General features: G+C 44.4%; 1 protein-coding gene across 3 annotated transcripts in view; it reads right to left on the bottom strand.

Annotated features, from left to right (window-relative positions):
- Nucleotides 1-18,420, bottom strand: part of SKAP1 (src kinase associated phosphoprotein 1) — a 352,931-nt gene that overhangs the window by 141,637 nt on the left and 192,874 nt on the right. The gene's annotated exons all lie outside the window — the stretch shown is intronic.

Raw genomic sequence — 18,420 nt, 5'->3', positions numbered from 1 at the left:
CAGAAGTCTCTCCTCCCTTGTTAACAAAAGTGTCCCTCTATGTGTTTATGAAATCTTTTATTCCAGAAAAAAAGCTTATGCTTATGTCTGATTTAGTTGCCCGCTGAAGTAATGGAATTTAAAAGAAAGCTTCTTAGCACTTACAGTCCCAAAGAAAGCCTCTCAAATAAGACCTCAATGTAACGCTGTGCTACCAAGTCTGGTTTCACAGAAGCATGACATCCCCTTGATCAGCAGTATAGGACAGTCGACTCTGAAGCCTAACATCAAAAAGTATCTGGGTCCAAGTATCTAATGCCACTTATTTTGAGTCGTTCTTTACATTGGCACAGATTACTACTACAGTATGTAACACAGAGACAGCTAAGTCAAAACTGCGAATGGTTTTCTTGCAGAAGGGTCCAGCCATTTTGGCACAGAGGGTAGAGTTTGAAGAAGACACTGCAGCCAGCCAGGTCCCTCTCTGCCCAAAACATGTCCCTAGCCATAAGGTCTTCACTGCCCTGAATGTCAAGGAGGGAAGCAGCAACAAGACTCGGCCACCACTTTTACTCGTTCCACAGAAGAACATCATTTGTCACCATGGAGTAGGGGAGGGTGGAAAGGGGTTTTTATCAAGGAAGTGTCAGTCTGTCCACACGACCCAGAGAACAAATGTGTGTTTTATCACCAGCTGAACAAAAGCAGACTAACACCTGTAGCAGGCGTGTGCCCAGTCAGCTCTCGCCCTCCTTGCCCAGCTTCTTTCAGGAGGGGGAAGTCACCATGATGGATTCAGCCATTTTAATTAATGTAAACAAACAAAAGAGGAACATCAAATAATGCCCTTGACAGCCTGAAAATGGAGCTGGGACTTCACAGAACGCTTTATAAAGAAGAGAGCTTTTGATGTGCAGGCCGTAGGATCAAGATTTGTAAACAGCAGCAGCTCTGTATCGCAGCTTATCCAAATATTTTCATTTCCCATCACAGGCCGAGAGCCAGGGGTTGATGGTTTTGTACTCTTCAACTTTCAGCTTTCACACCCTATCTCCCAAGCAGGCAAGGGGGTGGGGGGAAGGGCGACGGTCGGTCACCAGCTCCTCCGCAACCCCCACATGAGCACCATGAAATTGCATCATGTTCAGCAGCCTCAATGACATCAAGGAACACACCCACTTCTATATCCCAGTAATACTAGTTGCATGTTTCCTCTAGACAAGAGTTCCTTTCTGCAGGCTCCTTGTTAGCTGTGATGTAGTAAAACTCAGCCCCTCTATTTATCCATTCCTGCTCAGAAATCCTGCCTGCATAGCCCAATTTTAGGTTCTCTTAGAAATCATGGAAAATCATTGAAAATTAGGGTGGGAAGGGACCTCAGGAGGTCATCTAGTCTAACTCCCTGCTCAAAGCAGGACCATTGCCAACTAGATCATTCTGGCCAAAGCTTTGTCTAGCCAGGTCTTAAAAACCTCCAACGATGGATATTCCATCACCTCTCTGGATAACCTGTTCCAGTGCTTTACTACCCACCTAGTAAGAAAATTATTCCTAATATGTAACCTAACCTAAACTTCCCTTGCTGCAACTTGAGACTGTTGATCCTTGCCTGTATGCTATGCTCTTGTATGCTATGTCCCAGTACTGCCTGCCCCCTTCTCTCCTCCCCCCAGAACCACAGGTAGCCGTGTCCACTAGTAGGGCTTTCAGAGGTCTATGTTACTGCACCACTTATGCAAGTGCCACTTGATTGCCACCTCACCTCTCTTTATCCACGGAAACCTATAGGTAAGAATGGGCTTGCTTCCACATGCAGAATAAAACAAAAAAATACTCTCAAACACTACAGTAGTGTTGTTTGCATAAGGCAGTTAAGAAGAATTAGCACATGCATCATAACATGCTTTCTACAAACAGAGAAACAACTCCCTGGGGTAGTAAAGAATATATCAGGTTTTCTAAAAAACTTGGGGTCCAAGCAAGCAAGATACCACAATTTTGGGGGAGTGGAGGCACGTGTTAATTGCATACCACATAATCATCATAGTACAAGAAAATCCTTCATTTTTTTTTGATCCACACTGGAGGCAAGAGGAAGGTTTATGCTATAAATATCCTGCAAATTCCCATCCTGACATTAAGGTTGCATTTTAGGTCTTTAAAAACACATAGAAATAAAATCAAGTGCTTCCATTGGCTTCTCTGGCATATTTACAGGCATACAGAAAGGCTTTCAGACAGAAATCTGACTTTGACTTATAAAGGGCCTGGCAAAGGTCAGCATATGAACAGACAAAGGTGAAGTGCCTCTCACTGGCAAGTATTGGGTGGGAGGACACTGACTACAGGCAGATGCTACAAACTGCCTTAAAACTGGTGGCTCCCCTGAACTGGGGCAGCGGCTCACTCGATGCAGTTGATATATTGTAGACAAGGTGGAGCTGTAAAGGATGCCTGCCTGTGTTCTGTGAACAAACCAGTCTCATGAAGGAGAGGCCTGTGCAGGGAAGGTGCAGTTCCCCAGGTTTGCCACAGGGAAGCAGTACAAGCTCAGGAGTTAAGATTACAAGAGCAGAGCCCCACCTCTCCTCCCTCCCCCTGCTCCTGACTTTAGGCCCTATCCTGCCTTCCCAAACAGTGGGTAAAACCAGCAGCAGGATGAGGAAAGTCATCTTCCCACCATTCCCCTCCCAAGCATAGAAGGGGATATCCATGCACAGTCTCTCTCTCTCACATTCTGCCCCAGAGGGGAACAGAAAAGGGAAGAAACAAAAGGCCCGAGGAAATTAAGCCATTCAGTGCTCCCTTATGCCTGCATCATTAGAGCGATTTGTCTGTTATTCTATTTTACACTGCTGCTTTAAAGGAGGTAAAAATCTTAGCATGTGGCACATGAAAATCTTAGAAACAGAGGCACCTGATACCCAAAGCTTTGCCTTCCTCTCACCAAACCAGTAATTGCCTTCATAATACATCCCTTCCATGATTATACATTATATATAGACAAGTCCTCAACAATTTTCTGGAGATCCAGGGCTGCAGAACAGGTCAGGTCCCTCCTACAATTTGGAAGCAGTTGGATCCTCCAGTAGTGCTAAGCCAGGTGAATGCTTGCAAGCTGATTTATACCAGCCAGAGGGATTATGTTTTGGGAAGATTTCCAAATCCAAGCCTGGTCAGACTACAGAATTCTCTAGCCCCCCGCACAAAGATTTCATGTACCACAAAAGGCATAAAGGAAGCATGCTTGGTGGCGCCTCCCCAGCCTGGTGACAGGTAGGGCACAGTCCTAGCAAGAAGAAAAAACTTGACCAAGGTCGTAGATCATATTAGCAGCACTCAGGTCTTCTGGTTCACAGTCTGATGGCAAGATCTGGACTACATATGACCAACATCTCACTGGCATCTTCTTAAGTTACCTGAGCCAACATTTTCCCCTCTCATGGTATGCCTATGCTGCGGTGTAGTGGTAACACCACCCAAGGCAGCTTAAATCAAGTTTCTCACGGATAAGCCAACCTGTGCTGAGGTCCACTCTGGATGGCTTTCCAGTACCAAAGCTGGCTCAGTTATCGCCACATCACCCTTTGGTCTACAGTGTACACATTCTCCTTTCCCCTCCTAATAAAGATGCCACAGCGCAAAGGCGACCCTGCCTTCCTTCTTCTAGACTTCCTCTTTCCTGACTTCATCCTTTTACTCTGCAGACTTTTCTTTAAAGTGCTGAATACAGCACTGCTTCACTACAATTATTTATATAAAGGGGGACAGAGAAACACACTATGATTAAAAAAATTATTGGTAAAAGGAGATAAAATAAAATATTGATCGTGCTTGCTGTATCCCACTTCTAGAAATATAAGAAAGTGACAGGGCAGCATAAAGAATGCTGGGTCCAAAAAAGCAGCCTCTTGTTATTACCTCTCAAACATCCACCAGCAGTGATAAATTCAGGATGACACAGATCAGGAGTTTATTATAAAAAGCACCAAATGTGGTTAATCAGACCAGAATCAAGTGTCCTTGGCTACAAATCTAGTCTCTGTCAGGATTTCAGAACTTGCAGATGATACTCGGATGACTTCCCCAACTTTAGAATAATCTCCCAGGGTGCCACTTGCCTATGAATCTATGTCTGTTCAGAGGTCCTGCTTGCACATGGCTAACAATTGCTTTGGCAATGGTGAAAACCCTTCAACCTTCATCTTTTTGGGGGGGAACTGGGTGGGGGGATGGGGAGGGAGAAGAGGACATGCAAAAGGATGCCGTTTTCCACACTGGGTTGCAAACACAGTTTGTGTTTGGGCTTAAATTACAATCTTGGCCGCTGGGAAGCTATGGAGATCCAGTGTTGATACCAGTGACCACTCTCCCAGCACAGAAGAGAGGTTGAAGTGTTTAGGCAAAAGGTGAGAGAGACACTGAGACCCTTGAAATGTCTCTCATCAAATCAAAATGCTGGGCTTAACAGCTCTAGCTACCTCAGAGACCAATAAAAGAACCAAAACCGGTTATGAGACCGTGATCTGAGGTTAGAGAAAACCCAGCAGAGTGCTGACTGATTGGAGAGTTATTGGAAATAAATAAAAAGGTTGCATTAAACCTAACAGAAGGTCACAGTGTGAGTGCATCTTACAGAGAGTAACTGCACTGATTACGCATGCCATGGTATCATTGTGTGCCTTAGGGATGCGGCTTGTGGTTTCAGGTCTCTTTGTTGAGGAGAGATTTATATAAAACTGATTATTATTTTCACAGTGAAGGAGAAAGTGGCACATAAATAGAGCAGCTTGCCCTGCTCCAGAGCCCTGGACCCAAGCTCCTCTTCAGTCAGTCACAAGTGCAATGAGCTTGGCAGTACTAAGCGAATTCTCAAGTGGATGTTGTTATTTATTCCCTTTGTAATGCAGCTGCACCTGAGAAGCACCAGTCAGAGACCATGACCACAATGAGCAGGAACAGTAAAAAAGAGAGAGACAGGAAAATGAATGGTCCCTGACCCAAAGAGCTTGTGGCTAGCTGTGTCACAAAGCAGCAATGCTCACAGGCAGTCATTACTCACAGAGACACCCTAGGAAAGAGGGTATGTTAGCAGGGCAGTGCCAGGGGTCTCAGATGCCCTTAAAAGTGTAACAATGAAGCTAAAATAAGTCACATTTGTCCCAGGATAAACCATTTTATCTCAGGACAAAGTACAGTTGTTCAGGCATCTACGTCAGTTGTTCTGGGATAATTCCTAAAAAAGTTCATGGGATAAGAAGTACCAACAGTTTATTCCAGGACATTGCAAAATGCACCTGAACAGTTTTCTTGGGGTTCCATCATTGAATCAATGGCAGAAAAACAGTAATGCATTCAGCAGTTCACTAAACCCTGATTAGAAGAGTGATGTGTGTACTTGCTAATCCTGTGATATTTCTGTTCTGGGAGAAACATAGGCACAACTTGTTCAGGGACAAATGTAACGTCTGTCCTGCCTTACACTGCTAAGAAAAAGGTAGCACTATTCTTGATATGTTGGATAGTATACTGGAGATGTTGAACATTTGATCAAACTTCCACCATCCTGTCACTCTAGCCTCAATGCCTTCCTTCCAGGGCCTTTCCTACACAGAGGCCATGTTTACACATGTGCTTTACTGCACAGTAGACTAATTAGCTGTGGAGTAAAGTATCACCATCTACACATGCAGCGGTATTAAAATGAAATAAACTAATCTGTGCCACAGTAAAATAGTACTGTTGGGAACAGTACTTTTTTACACCAGGGTAATTTACTGAGATTAAACACACATGTAGACGCTGATTGTGGGCATAAATTGCACCCGGTCAGCTCTGCCAGCCAGGGGCCAGACTCCTGCCTGGGTTTTTTTTTTTTTTTTTTAAATAACTTTTTCGTGTTCTAAGCCAAATCAACCAAACCAAGTCCAAATCCATGAGTCAGTCCAGAACCATAAGTGGCCCTACAACCAGCAAACATCCTCCACCAGGGGCTTCAGATATTTCCAAAGTCTTTTGGCAGGCATCCTACATGCAGGCCCAAGCCCAGAGGCTTAGGGTTCAGATACCCCCAAGTTTCACCTGCCCCAGTCATATGGCTGCAGGAGCAAGCTAGGGAGGAAACTTCCACTTCCATAAAGTGGGTTTTAAGCCCCAACACCTTGGTGGGTACTAACCAACACCAGAAGAACAGTTATCCCCAGGAACGCTTAAGGAAAACTGCCTTCATGGACCCAGTACATGGTGTTTCCCCTGCCAGGTAAGTTGGGAACCTACCACAAGGATAGGTTACTGCAGCAGACTCCTGCCTGGCACCTAGCCACATGGCTCTGCACTTTCAGCATTCCCATGACCTAGCCAGCCCCTCTGCCAGCCAATGCTGCCACCCAGAGCCCTGGGCTGACCAGTCCTGGTGTAAAATGCTCTGCCCCAGCCCAAATTGCTGCTGCCTTGAGTATGCATCTATGCTGCACCTGGGAGTAATAAACTGCTCCACAGTTTATTGCTTCACATTAATTGCATGTGTAGACACACCCAGGTTAATTTTCCAGCCTCACTTTAGCAGAATAATTTAACTATTCCAGGATAACTCCCCCTTGTGGACTCTCTGAGCCGATTTTATTCCTAATAATGATTCTACTTCCAAAGAGAGGTAATTATTATGGAATAAAGTAATTTATCACACAAAGGAGCACCTGCACAAGGAAGCTATTCCAGAACAGCTATGGTGGAACAGTTACTCTGCTGTCGGTTATGCTGGTCAATTTCCCCATGTGGACAAGGCCTAAGATGCCCTTTACATGTAAAACTTAGCTTCCTCACCCCCTGACCTGAGCCTGTCATAGTCCTTTCTCTCTCTCCTTTCAAACTGCTCCTCAGGATGCTTTTAGCTAGGGATTTTCAAATGTTCTAACTCTCAAGTGCTTGAGGTAAGCATTAGGGAACTCATCACCACTAGGATTTTACCTAGAAAGGGTTAACCTGTGCTAGCAAATCTCAATGTAGGTACATACATACTTTTTTGTTGTGAGGATGCAGCCTTGGTTTCCTTTCAACATCTTAGCCTTAGAAACCAAGAAGGGAGAACACTAAAGCAGACAACCACGCTATTAAAACAAACCCTCCAGAACCTAAAGCATGATGCTAAAAGGATCCATCCAGTCCCACATTCTATCACTGTGTTCTCATGCTGCCTCTTGTCTTCCTCTCTGCTGGCTCCTTAGCTATTTCTTTATGGCATGTTCTTTATGGCATGGGTGCTATCTTTTTAACATTTCTCTGTACAGCACTTGGCACACTGGTAGCAGAACCCAAAGCATCCATATTTGGGACTAGATTAACCAAGGAGCTTAACTTCCAAGCAGCACCTACTCTGAGCCTTAAGCTTAAGTTCTGGGTTCCTCTGCAAAATGGCAATCATATTAACAATAGTAATAATCATAGTAATAGGATCGACTTATCATTATCCCTATTAAGGGTCACAATGAATACCGCTAAAGCAAAGCTTTTTGGGAAATCTAGTCCCAAACTGTGGGTGCTAAGATTGCTTGCATTCTGCTAACACAGAACAATCCAAAACCTATTCTAAATAGGGATGCTGAGTACTTGACAATACAGTCCTTTATTTAAGAATGCTGCTTTTATAGGAGTGCCATTAAAATGTAGATTATTATTAATAAACTTCACAATTACGCGATTCCAAAACAGTCATTAAAAAAGAACTCCACTCAGCTTACAGAGTTAGAGAATCTTTTTATTTTTAGAATATTACTACCTATACCTTGGGTATAAAGGATGTTCTGTTCTTGTGAACTTTCTTCTCCAGGAAGCAACATACTGTGCCACTGCTCTGTTCTAGGAAGATCCTCCTGGTGTTAAGGGGAGGGGTGGGGAACATCATGAAGAATTTGTAACCGTGCATGTAGAGGTGACATTTATAGGGCTCTCAAATTGGAAACTGTACATTTTATTGCACTCTCTGTCAAAAAATGCAGTTCCATCAGAGGTTAGAACGACAAGGGAAACAACCAATCAATATCTGGGCTTCTAATATCTGGACTGAAAAAAATCATTATCCTGTTACTTTTATTATGGTGTTATGCTTGAAATACGATAGTTTAAGGTTGTTTCCATTACCCAGCCAATTTTTAAGGGGGCACTTCCCCCCCGCCCCAGCTCTATTCCCTTTGGGCTGAAAATCAGTAGCAGCGATCTTGAGTGGGGGAAATCTCATGTATAAGAGTCCTGAACTAAGAATCTCAGGTCAGCAAATCACTTATACAGGTGCTTAAGTCCTGCTGTCTGTACTTGGTTTGACTATGCCAAACAGGGATCCCAAGGTATAAGAAGGCAGTGTTACCTTAATGTGGCTGAGAACACAATCAAGCATTTCCACCTAGCTCACAGTCATTGCCTGCACATCTGCATAATTACCAGTAACAGAGTCACAATGTAACCCAGCCTGTGATGTCACTACCCACCACTTCCACAAGTATCGAAGAGAATTTAACATGGCTTTTTTGTCAGCCTGCTGGAATATACTCTTTCAGTAAGCTTTTCCCTGGGGGGTGGGGGGAGGGGCACCAAGCAAGCAATGAAACTGAAATACTCCTCCATCTCCCACCTTACCCCACTGACAAACAGGCTACTTTTTAGAGGAACATCATTAATAAGTTTCAATGATATGAACATTCTGCATTTCGGTTCCACTCTCTCTCCACACCATGGGATCTTCCAGAACCGAGTAGTGGCAGGAGTATCCATTACTCCTGTTGTTTGGGAAAATGAGGCACAGAAGGGGAAAATTACTGCCCAAGACTACAAAAAAAGTCTGGGGTGAAAGCAGGAATAGAAGCCAGATGCACTTCCATTCATTTAACTAGTTAATGTGTTTCATAAGACAGTCCCGAGTCCTTTATTAAGGTTGCACCCAGAATTCCATATCCAAGGTCAGGTGGTCTTGTTAATTATCACTACTGCAGTAGCATTTGGAAACCCTGACTGAAGTTGGGGTACTGCTGTGCTAGATGCTGTACAAACACATGGCCAGAGACAGTTGTTGCCCCAAAAGATGAGATGGATGGAGGAGGAGAGGGAAGGAGAGGTACAGAAAAGGAAGCATCTTGTCCAAGCTATAAGCCAGGGACAGTAAGAAGCAAAGCCCAGGTCTTTTAAGTCTCATAGCTAATTGTCCTGTGCCCAGTTCCCTACAACCTCTGCCCCAAAGAGTTTAAATTCTCCTCAATATTAAAGGCATCACAAAAATACAGTGCCATGCTAACTAATCCCATTTAGGTACTACAGGGACTCAGAAGGAGAGAGTTTCTTGAATTTCCTTTTTTGTGGGCAGGCATCATAATCTCCAGGTTATTCAAGTTTGTTTTTTGCATTTGAGTTATTATTGATGAGGTTTGCATTATATATCCATAGAAGTTCTGTGTTGCTGTTCCATCCTATCTGGCTTCAGTCCCACAGAGTGCTAAGTGGGTCCTTAATGAACAAGAGTTATCAGGACCCACATGGGGCTCTATCTTCTGCTCAGGCAGAATCTACTGGCACCACAGATAAGAGTTCAGAGCTATGCAAATACGAACTAGAGATAGCATGCTGTTTCTCTGGAGCATGACCTAGTGCTCCACATGCCCAGCACACTACAGGATCAGGAGAACAGTGCACATCCCTCAGCAAACCCCAAAACTTACGCCTGGCTGTAAGCAGTCCTAGCAAAAGCAGCTCTGAGATGAAAGGCAGGGTGAACTTTTGATAGCAGGCAGCACAAGGAGCACAAGGTTCTGAGATCCACAAGCTGTTGAAACAACCCCTATGTCCCACGAACTGTCAGCACCTTGCTAGGGTGAGTCCACTACAGTGGGTGCTCTGACCAAGACAAATGTTTCAATTGCAGCTTGTGCCTGGGTTTTTGACAAAGAAGGTTCCATACAAAGTTTGCATCCAAACACAAGGAGCCCTCCTCAGCACACAGTGTTAACAAAAATGGGGCAGTAACAACATAACAGTGGGACTGCTGCATAGGCAGGGCTAACAGGTCACTGTGACCAAATTAGCCTGTTTTCCTTCATTCCATTCTCTGGGTAGGTGGGTATCTTAAAATGCATTGAGCAAATGCTCACAGCACATGGCCCCTTGCACCAACAGTAGATGCAAGATGCTGGAGCTACCTAGATTTTTGCAGAAGGCATTGATACAGTACAGTAGTGTAACCATGCCAATCCCATGGCACCGGGTAAAACAAACAAGGGAGGGAGAGTGAAGCATCCACTGTGGAAAAGCCCTACAGAATCTATAGGACACAATGCCAATAGGATTCCACAGATGTTTAACAGGGTTCAACAGAAATCATTCAGAAAATCTGCAGAATTTGAGAATGAATGATGTTCCTCCTACCTGTATTTTTAAACCTTCTCATAGAGGTGATACAATTCTCTGTTCAGTTCTATAGGGCAGTCCAGAAATGCTCTATAGGATGTAGCAATAAGAATAACTGTCAGATGGACATTTCAAAGATTGTTTACACTCCAGCTGACTCGATCTGTAGCTCATATGAGGCACAGAGATTTTTTTCCTCAAGTGCTGTACCAAGCAGTGAACTCTGACCACTTTAGCAGTGCAGATTTGCATAGCTATCTGGCAATCTCTTGCCTGTATTCCAAGCATGAGGGTTCCACAATGGGACCACGATTAGGAGCACTGATAACAAGACACATGAAGATATATCAATAGGAAATAGGCTACTGTAATTTACAAAGGGTCCTCAGAACAGGCAATGTACAAGAGACATATAAAGTTCAGTAACAACAGAAACCTAAAAGGGTTTTTTGGGTATAAGAAATTTCTATGTGGAAAGCAGGGCAGTGTGGCACCTTATGGACTCATTCAGAGAGGTATGAAATTTTGTCTTCCTTGATAGGATGCATTTGTCATTCCACGTTACTTTTTTTCTTTATAGTCCTATTACATGGAACACATAGAAATTAACCAGTCTGTGACCCGGACACCCGGAGCTTTCTGCAACCAGTCTTTCACTGCACTAAGGCTGATGCTGCATCCCTGCCACTGCCCCTGAGCCAGGTTAGGTACTCTCCATACTTTCTTTTAATCCTGGCTTCATTCCCTACTCTCTTTCCCATCTCTCTGAGACAGACACTCCATGCAAAGAAAGGTTTCTCACCACCATGCTGTATCTACAGAGGTTCTTTAAATGGGCCATGCCAGAAAGTGCTAACCTTTAAAGGATTTGTGGTTTAAGAGCAGAGAGTTGGGAGAGACAAGGCAAGAGGCAAACCAGCTAGGGGCGCGCACGAAGAAAGACAGATCAATCCCAATGATTCATCATGTCAAAAGCTGTCCAAATAATCAAAGGCATCAGCCAGGTTGATGTATAGCTGATGTCACCAAGAGAGACCCTTAACAAGGCAGCCAGTACAACATCTGCTGGTCAGGGAGTGTCTTAGCACACGCCAGGCTAGGGCACAAGAGTACAGCCCATCCATCACTGACCCACCTTAATGGCCAGTCTTATTAGTAAACATTCTCTGGGCTTGACAGCCCACAGTGGAGCAGAAGATAGCTCCTCTGCCCCAAAATGAGCTGCTTCACCTGGCAGTTCTGATCTGGGACAGCGATGAGGAGTGTGCAGCACGGACTCGTACTTTTGAAAGGCTTCACATGGAAACGTGAACCTCATGTAGGAAAAACAGATGTGCTTACAAGAGTAGCCTATTTTCCAGGTTTTAGCTCAGAAATAGAAACACTCCATACATCTGTGTGCAAAGTGTAGAAGGCGGCACCTGGTGCATCTACACATCACAACAGGTAAAGATCAATGCGCGCCTAGCTCTACAACAGCTTAAACTTTGTCCACAATATATAAGCCTGCCTTAATCCCAAGAAGGCTACTGTTACATTGGATAGCACAGTTGGGTGCAGTCGTTTTGGGACTTGACAGCTGCAGCCTCTGAGTTCTCAGTCACCCTTTTCCCTTGTCATTTCTCAGGAGTCTTGGACAAGTCATGTCACCACTCTAGGTCTCCGTTTTCCACTTTGATAAAGGAGAAAAAGTGGGCAAGAGAAAAATCAATGCCTTGGTGTTTGAATGACCCTTTGAAAATCCCTAAGTGCTTATCATTTTTAATAGTTTGCAAATTTGGTGGAAGAGGGAAGGTCACTCAACAGGCCAAGTAAGAAGGTTCGTTATGATTCTAACACTCCCCTGATAAGGAAATGTTTGCCATCTCTCAACCTACAGTTCTTCTTGTTTTATATATACCACAAGTTGTCAAAAATAACTAGTGATCTGAGGTGCCCTTCTTAAGCCATCTTGACCTCCAGAGGGCAGATACACAGTGCCTTACGAAAATCAAAGTCCTTTAAGAGTGTCAAGTTGGCACCCCAGGTGACTAGTCATTTTGCACCTGATGCCAGTGTTTATACTCATTGCCTCCTTCATACAAACAGAAGCTAGTCCAATCAGAAAACACAGGGAAGAAATAGATAGCTCACCTCTCAGTCACTCACTTTGGAAAAAGTCTTTACAGCCTTCTGTCTAGTTAGGGACATCTGGTAAAGTGGGTAAAGTGACTAAAGTAAAGTGAGTTTCGTAGGTCTCAGTTCAGTTCTTCATGCTGTACGTGAATTTCATCACATGCAGGGGACAGCTAGTAATTTACATGCTTTATATGGGACTTCCCCAGGCCTCTACACCACTAAAGATCCACTTGAGGACTTGTGGTACACAGGGCTCCCTGTGTACAAAAGGAAGCAATTTCACTCAGAACATCCATAACACCAAAACCAGTGCCACAGCTGTCTCCCTTTGCTGGTTTTCTCAGTGGAGCCCTGGAACTAAACGGATCATGGGAACTAAACAGCTCTAATGCCTTTGGGTGTCCCATCCAGGGCTTGTTGCACTGTTGGGGAAAGCAGCCCGATTCTTATATTCCAGCAAGAATATTCTGGATGGGGCTGCAGAAACTTTTGCAGTAATGTTCCTCATTTTCTCCTTTATTTCAGATATACAGAGGGTACGGGGGAGTTACTGTCTGTTGAAATCAGACAGCAAATCCAATGACCTCTCCCAATGCTGAGGGCAAAGCCACATGCTACCAGCCACACACAAGAAAAGCATGTGCATAAATTATTAACCCATGTGGAAAAGAGCTGGTTCTACTTTGTATAAAGGTCTGAAATCCTGATGCTACATATAAAAAAAATTCACCAGCAGGTGGCACTTTATTTTTTTTTGTACAACCTCCAGCCTTATCTCTGCATGTGGCACCCTAATGTGGACCCATGCACACATGCAGTGCCAGACAGCACCTAGGTGCACACGCATCTGCTGGTGGGGAATGCATCTTGGCCTGCACACAGCTAAAGCTGCAAAGCGCACCTTGGCATGCATACACTCCGGCTTCAACATGGCTGTATCCAGAGAGCCCCTTGTATGCAAAAACAGGCACACACACGCACACCCCACTTCTCTGCAGCTCGGATCGTAATGCACTGAAGCCTACACACATAATACTAGCACGTGCTTCAAACCTTCTGTAACTCTCGTATTGTGTCTCTTATACCCATGTGCATGGGTGTCTATTACAGTGCTCAATTCCAAAGACTGCAGCCCCAGAGACAGAACAGCACAGAGCTCCTTAAGATGTCCTGTCCTGCTTGGCCCAGAGTCTGCATCCTGTTGGATTAACTGGAGTCCAGTTGATTGCTGTAGTTTCAATAGCTTGTTCAGACATCGATTGCCGTCATGTCACTGGGAGAAAAGGATTAATAATAGGGTGCTCAGGTTGGCTCAATACTGCTGATAGTGCCTGACAAAATACCGTTAGTAACGCTCCCACCGGGACACTATCTGTGTAGGAAAGCTGCAAGAAACATCATTCAGGGTTTTGTGGAATAATGATTAACTCCAGATCTTCAGCCTAGAAAATCCGACAAATAGTTTCTATTATTTCCAGATAAATTCTCTCTCCTCTTTACTTCATTGCTGTTGCGCACACGGACCTTTTCACCAAAACTCACCAGAGGAGATGCATCTTTCCCTGTCCTCCATCCCTTCCTCCCCTCGCTCCTTTATTATCTGCCCCCAGGGAAACACAGTTCCACGTAACCCTCTCCTTTCCCTCTGACCCTTGCCTACAGAAAATGAATCCCATTTGCAACACAGAGGGTCAAGGAAGAATCACAGGATGACAAGGCAACATGGGCCACTGGATACAGCACCTAACTGGGAAGCAGACCTGGGTATTGTTCTTGGCTCTGCCACCAACCTGCTGTAAGACCACGGGCAAGTCACTTTTCCTTTCCGTTCCTTTACTGCCTCCTATTTCAATAGCTAGAGACAGTTCCTACCTTAATGAATTTAGGATGCATCTGTAGAGTGCCAAGCACAACAGGGCCCTCCAGTGGTACTGTAATAAAAGTAATTCCTAACTCTACCCATAGAGCTCTATGATGCATCCCATGCCTGTCCGGAACATACACGAGAATCCCGTCAGAGAGCAGAACGTGACTTCTTGGTGGAAGGAAAAAATGAGCTCTCATCTCTATCATGAGAGCGCCTTCTTCTGACACACCTGGTACAGGTCATAATACCAGGTCAGATCTCAGACTGGACGGGGTCTTCAGTTCTGCTTCAGACTGGCAATTCTCACTTAGGAACAGTATGCTGGGACTTGCATCCTGTAAGTTCTCCAGGCACCTCAGTGATAGGGTCAAACTACACTCAAACTCCAGGTAAAAGGCCCAAACGGTTCTTCAACTGGGGCAAAACTTAGGCATATTTTCCCCACATAGGGTCTTGTGGCCATCACTGCAACTGGGCACTATTGTTATAGTGCTCAACACCCACAGTGGGTAGAGGCAGGCTTAAGGGAATGGGTATAATTGGGCCATCAACAACCCAAAGCATTTTTTGGAGCTGGAAAGTGCATTTTCCCCAATATGGCTAAGGCAACTCTACTACATGTGCTGTGATGTGGCAGCTGTAGGTAAGTGGTGATCACTGCATGCCAAACTTGGACATAGTCATAGCTCAGCTGGCTCTTGAATAACCCATTTCCAAAAAGCTGCCTAAACCCATCCAGACCTCCCTTCAGTCATTGCCCATCTTTTCCTCTCACTTTGTGGGAACTTGACAATTGCATAGGGCCCTAAGTAAAAGCCACAAAAGCAGGTTCCCAACATCCATAAACCAGGAATTTACAGCTCTGGCATGATAAATTTACTTATGGGCCTAGCCCTTAAACATCCCTCCTCTTTTTACAGTGTGAATTCCATTGAACATTTTGAGGGCTTGGGAAGATAAAATCAAAACGGAGTCAGTCCTTCCTCCACAAGGCAGGAGGAGTTTTACAGGACCAAAATGGCAGGGGAAAAAAAAAACATTTATGTAAAAATACACCCAGAGAGATGTATGCTCTTGGCATTTGCTTGCACTCTCCTGCTTCCAGAGTCTCATTTCTGTGAACGAGCCGCTATTGAGATGTTAATGATGCTGTGAAAAGGGTAATGCAAGGTGGACAAGTAATCCCAGAAAATGCAGGCGTGGAAGCACACACACCCACCCACCTACCCACTCACATGAGCGTGAGGGAAGAATGCTGCCAGTGACTCAAGAACCACCGATCCTGTTCGCCCCAAAATTTCTGTGCAATGAACCTGTTTTTTAAACCAGTGCCCTCTGGCAACTGTGGCCTTTTGAGCACCAAGATGAATCTCACACAACCCCTGCACTTTGGACAAATTGCATTTACATGTAACCTTTTCCTTCCCCCTCCCCTGCCATGAAGAGAAAGGATCTCAATCTGACATCCCATACTTCAGCATCTTCAAGCCGGTGCTGAGCAGATCCGGTGACCTCCCTCTGAATAAAAAGAGGAAGGGATTGGGGCAGTAAATCCCGTCCGGGTGCACATCAGCCTGGCAGTAAATCGGAATCCTCTCCGTGCCCTCTTTATTATCACATTCACAGCATGAAGTTATGAGCTTCTTCACAGCTCCTGCTATAAAAATGTGATGGATGGCAGGGAAACCTCAGGGAGTTAATCTATTCTCCCATTAAATTTTACTTTAATTGGTCTTTGAGTCAATCAGAAACTCACTAGACAGTGAATTAAGAAAAGAAAAAGAAAAGGAATGAAACAGGGGAATAAAAGGAGGTGTCTTTTTGCAGTTACTATATTATAATGCTGGATTAGCCTTCTACTGAGACAAGAGAGGCTGTGGGTCTGGACAGAGGAATCTCAGCTCTGCTTGAGGTATCAGCAGAGAGAGAATCAAGGAAGGCAAAATAATCCCCAGAACACACAAAGGCATTAATGAACACTGGTCATCAGCAATAATAAAACAATGGAAAAGCCAGCATTGTGGAACGTATCGGTGACAACAGTAGAAAGGGGAAGGGCAGAAACAGCGTCATTGACATTTACATGGAGGTGGGAAGCAGGGCAGCCTTTGCAATCTGGCAGTCCATAATATCATGTGGAGTTGATCTCAGGTCAAACCCAGAACAACTTAACTGGAGTTTGTGAGTTGACCAAGCCTGTAATTAATGCTAGTGTAACCAAGCCCAGAATATTGCCTTTCTGTAGGAATCAAAAGAAATTCTGCTCAGTTCTGAGCAGCATTTAAAGCTCCAGTGGGCTCAGATAAAGGTATTCAGGGTCCAGTAACAGCCTCTCAGGACTTTCCATTAGAGGGAATCTTATTAGAGGGAAAAGGAGTGTGTCCATGTAAAACTAAATATCATCACGTAAATAAAAACTGTAGCAGAAAGAAAGAAGCTGGAGCAAAATGGAAGGCAAATGAGGGCAGCTATTGCTTTGGAGACAGCGTTCCAGAGCTGACATCTGAAGTTTATGCCCTGGAATATATGATAATAAGGTTTTATGGGAGTGATCCCCAGGGACAGGCCTTGTCTCTATAAACAACAGACTTCAGGGAAAAACTGAGGCTTGAGTAATGTACTGAGCTTTCACTTATGCTAAAATAAATAAATAAATAGCAATGAAGGCAAGGAATAAAAACCCTGTGTTCCAACCCATAGCCACAACTCCTGTCCTCTTAGGGCAAATATGTTTAGTGTGGCTGGTCCTGAGCTCTTACAAGAAATGTACAACTTGAAGGGTTCAGTAACCTAAGCATACAAGGCATAAGCTTAACTCCTGCATAGCGTTATGCACCTCCTGCTCCATGAACATCTATTGTAAGCTCTTTGGGGGCAGAACCTTCCACTGTCAACCTGCAATGAGCAAAGCACCCTGTTTGTGCTGCTCAGAGTCCACTGAAACTACTGGGAATAAGACCCAAACTCTGGAGTACAGAAGATCCTGGTACCTAGGGGTTAAATCACTCTTACTTTAACCAGCCCTATTATCAGCTTAAGGCTTATGGCTGTCAGTGAATTCCCTCTGGAAAAGAAGTTGGGAGGAAGTGAAGCTCTGAGTCCTCCATAAACTCCAATTATATCTCATTCTACAGCATGTATCCCCCTGGCAAGCCTGCCAACTCATGCAATCCCATCACAAGCCTTGCAGTATCTGTTGCTTTTTCTTAAAGCCCTGTGCTTCTGGAGTCATGTGAATAAATGACACACACAGCTTTGATTTAGGCAAGAAAAAGGTTCTCACTCTGGAGCTTCAAAGAAAATCATGGAAATCTGAGACACAAAACCCAGGGTGAGGGGAGGAATAAAGGAAAACAGAAATATATTTATGTTTTAAGATCACTTGATTTTAAAGCCAGATTTTGTGGTTTTAATAGTTGGGCCCAATTTATGCTTTTGCGGTACTTAGTGATGGCAGTGCAGCTGTCACATCATCCAAGAGCTTTAACTATCAGGCCTGGCTTTTGTCAGGTATATAAAACACAGAGGACTCCTTGAACTTCATACCTCCCTCCCAAATGTGTTTTCATGCAATAGTGGGGTGTAAAAAGATTATATAAGCAAATCTCTCCAAATCTTCCCTGTTCCTGAATTTCCCCCCCTCCTCCCAAACACACATACATGCAACCAAGAGGCCAAAATGCACAGCACACTTCCTGGACAGGAAGCAGAATTTGGGCTTGACCCCTGGATGAACTCTGCTGTATCTTCAAGCAAAGGGAGTGATGAGTCTCCAGAGAGTGTGCCCTTCTGTGCGTGTGCATGCGTGTGTGGATGGGTGGTGAGGAGGAGGAGGGAGGAAAGAGTGGGGTCTTGGGTAATTATGAAAATTAGATCTTTTAAGTGCCAGACTTTTGGCTCAATTTGGACTGACAGCTCATCAAGGGATCATCTGACGCCCTTAATGGGCTAACACAGGTTCAATGGCTGTGTGCAGTTAAATCATGCACATTTGTGACACAGCTGACATGGAGAAGGGGGAAGCAGACCCAGATGTGCTGGAGGGGATTACTGGGACCATTCTGCATTAA

Source organism: Gavialis gangeticus, unplaced genomic scaffold, assembly GCF_001723915.1.
Source record: "Gavialis gangeticus isolate Ggan-Ray unplaced genomic scaffold, GavGan_comp1, whole genome shotgun sequence".
NCBI lineage: Eukaryota > Metazoa > Chordata > Crocodylia > Gavialidae > Gavialis > Gavialis gangeticus.
This window is presented reverse-complemented; position numbering and strand designations above follow the sequence as displayed.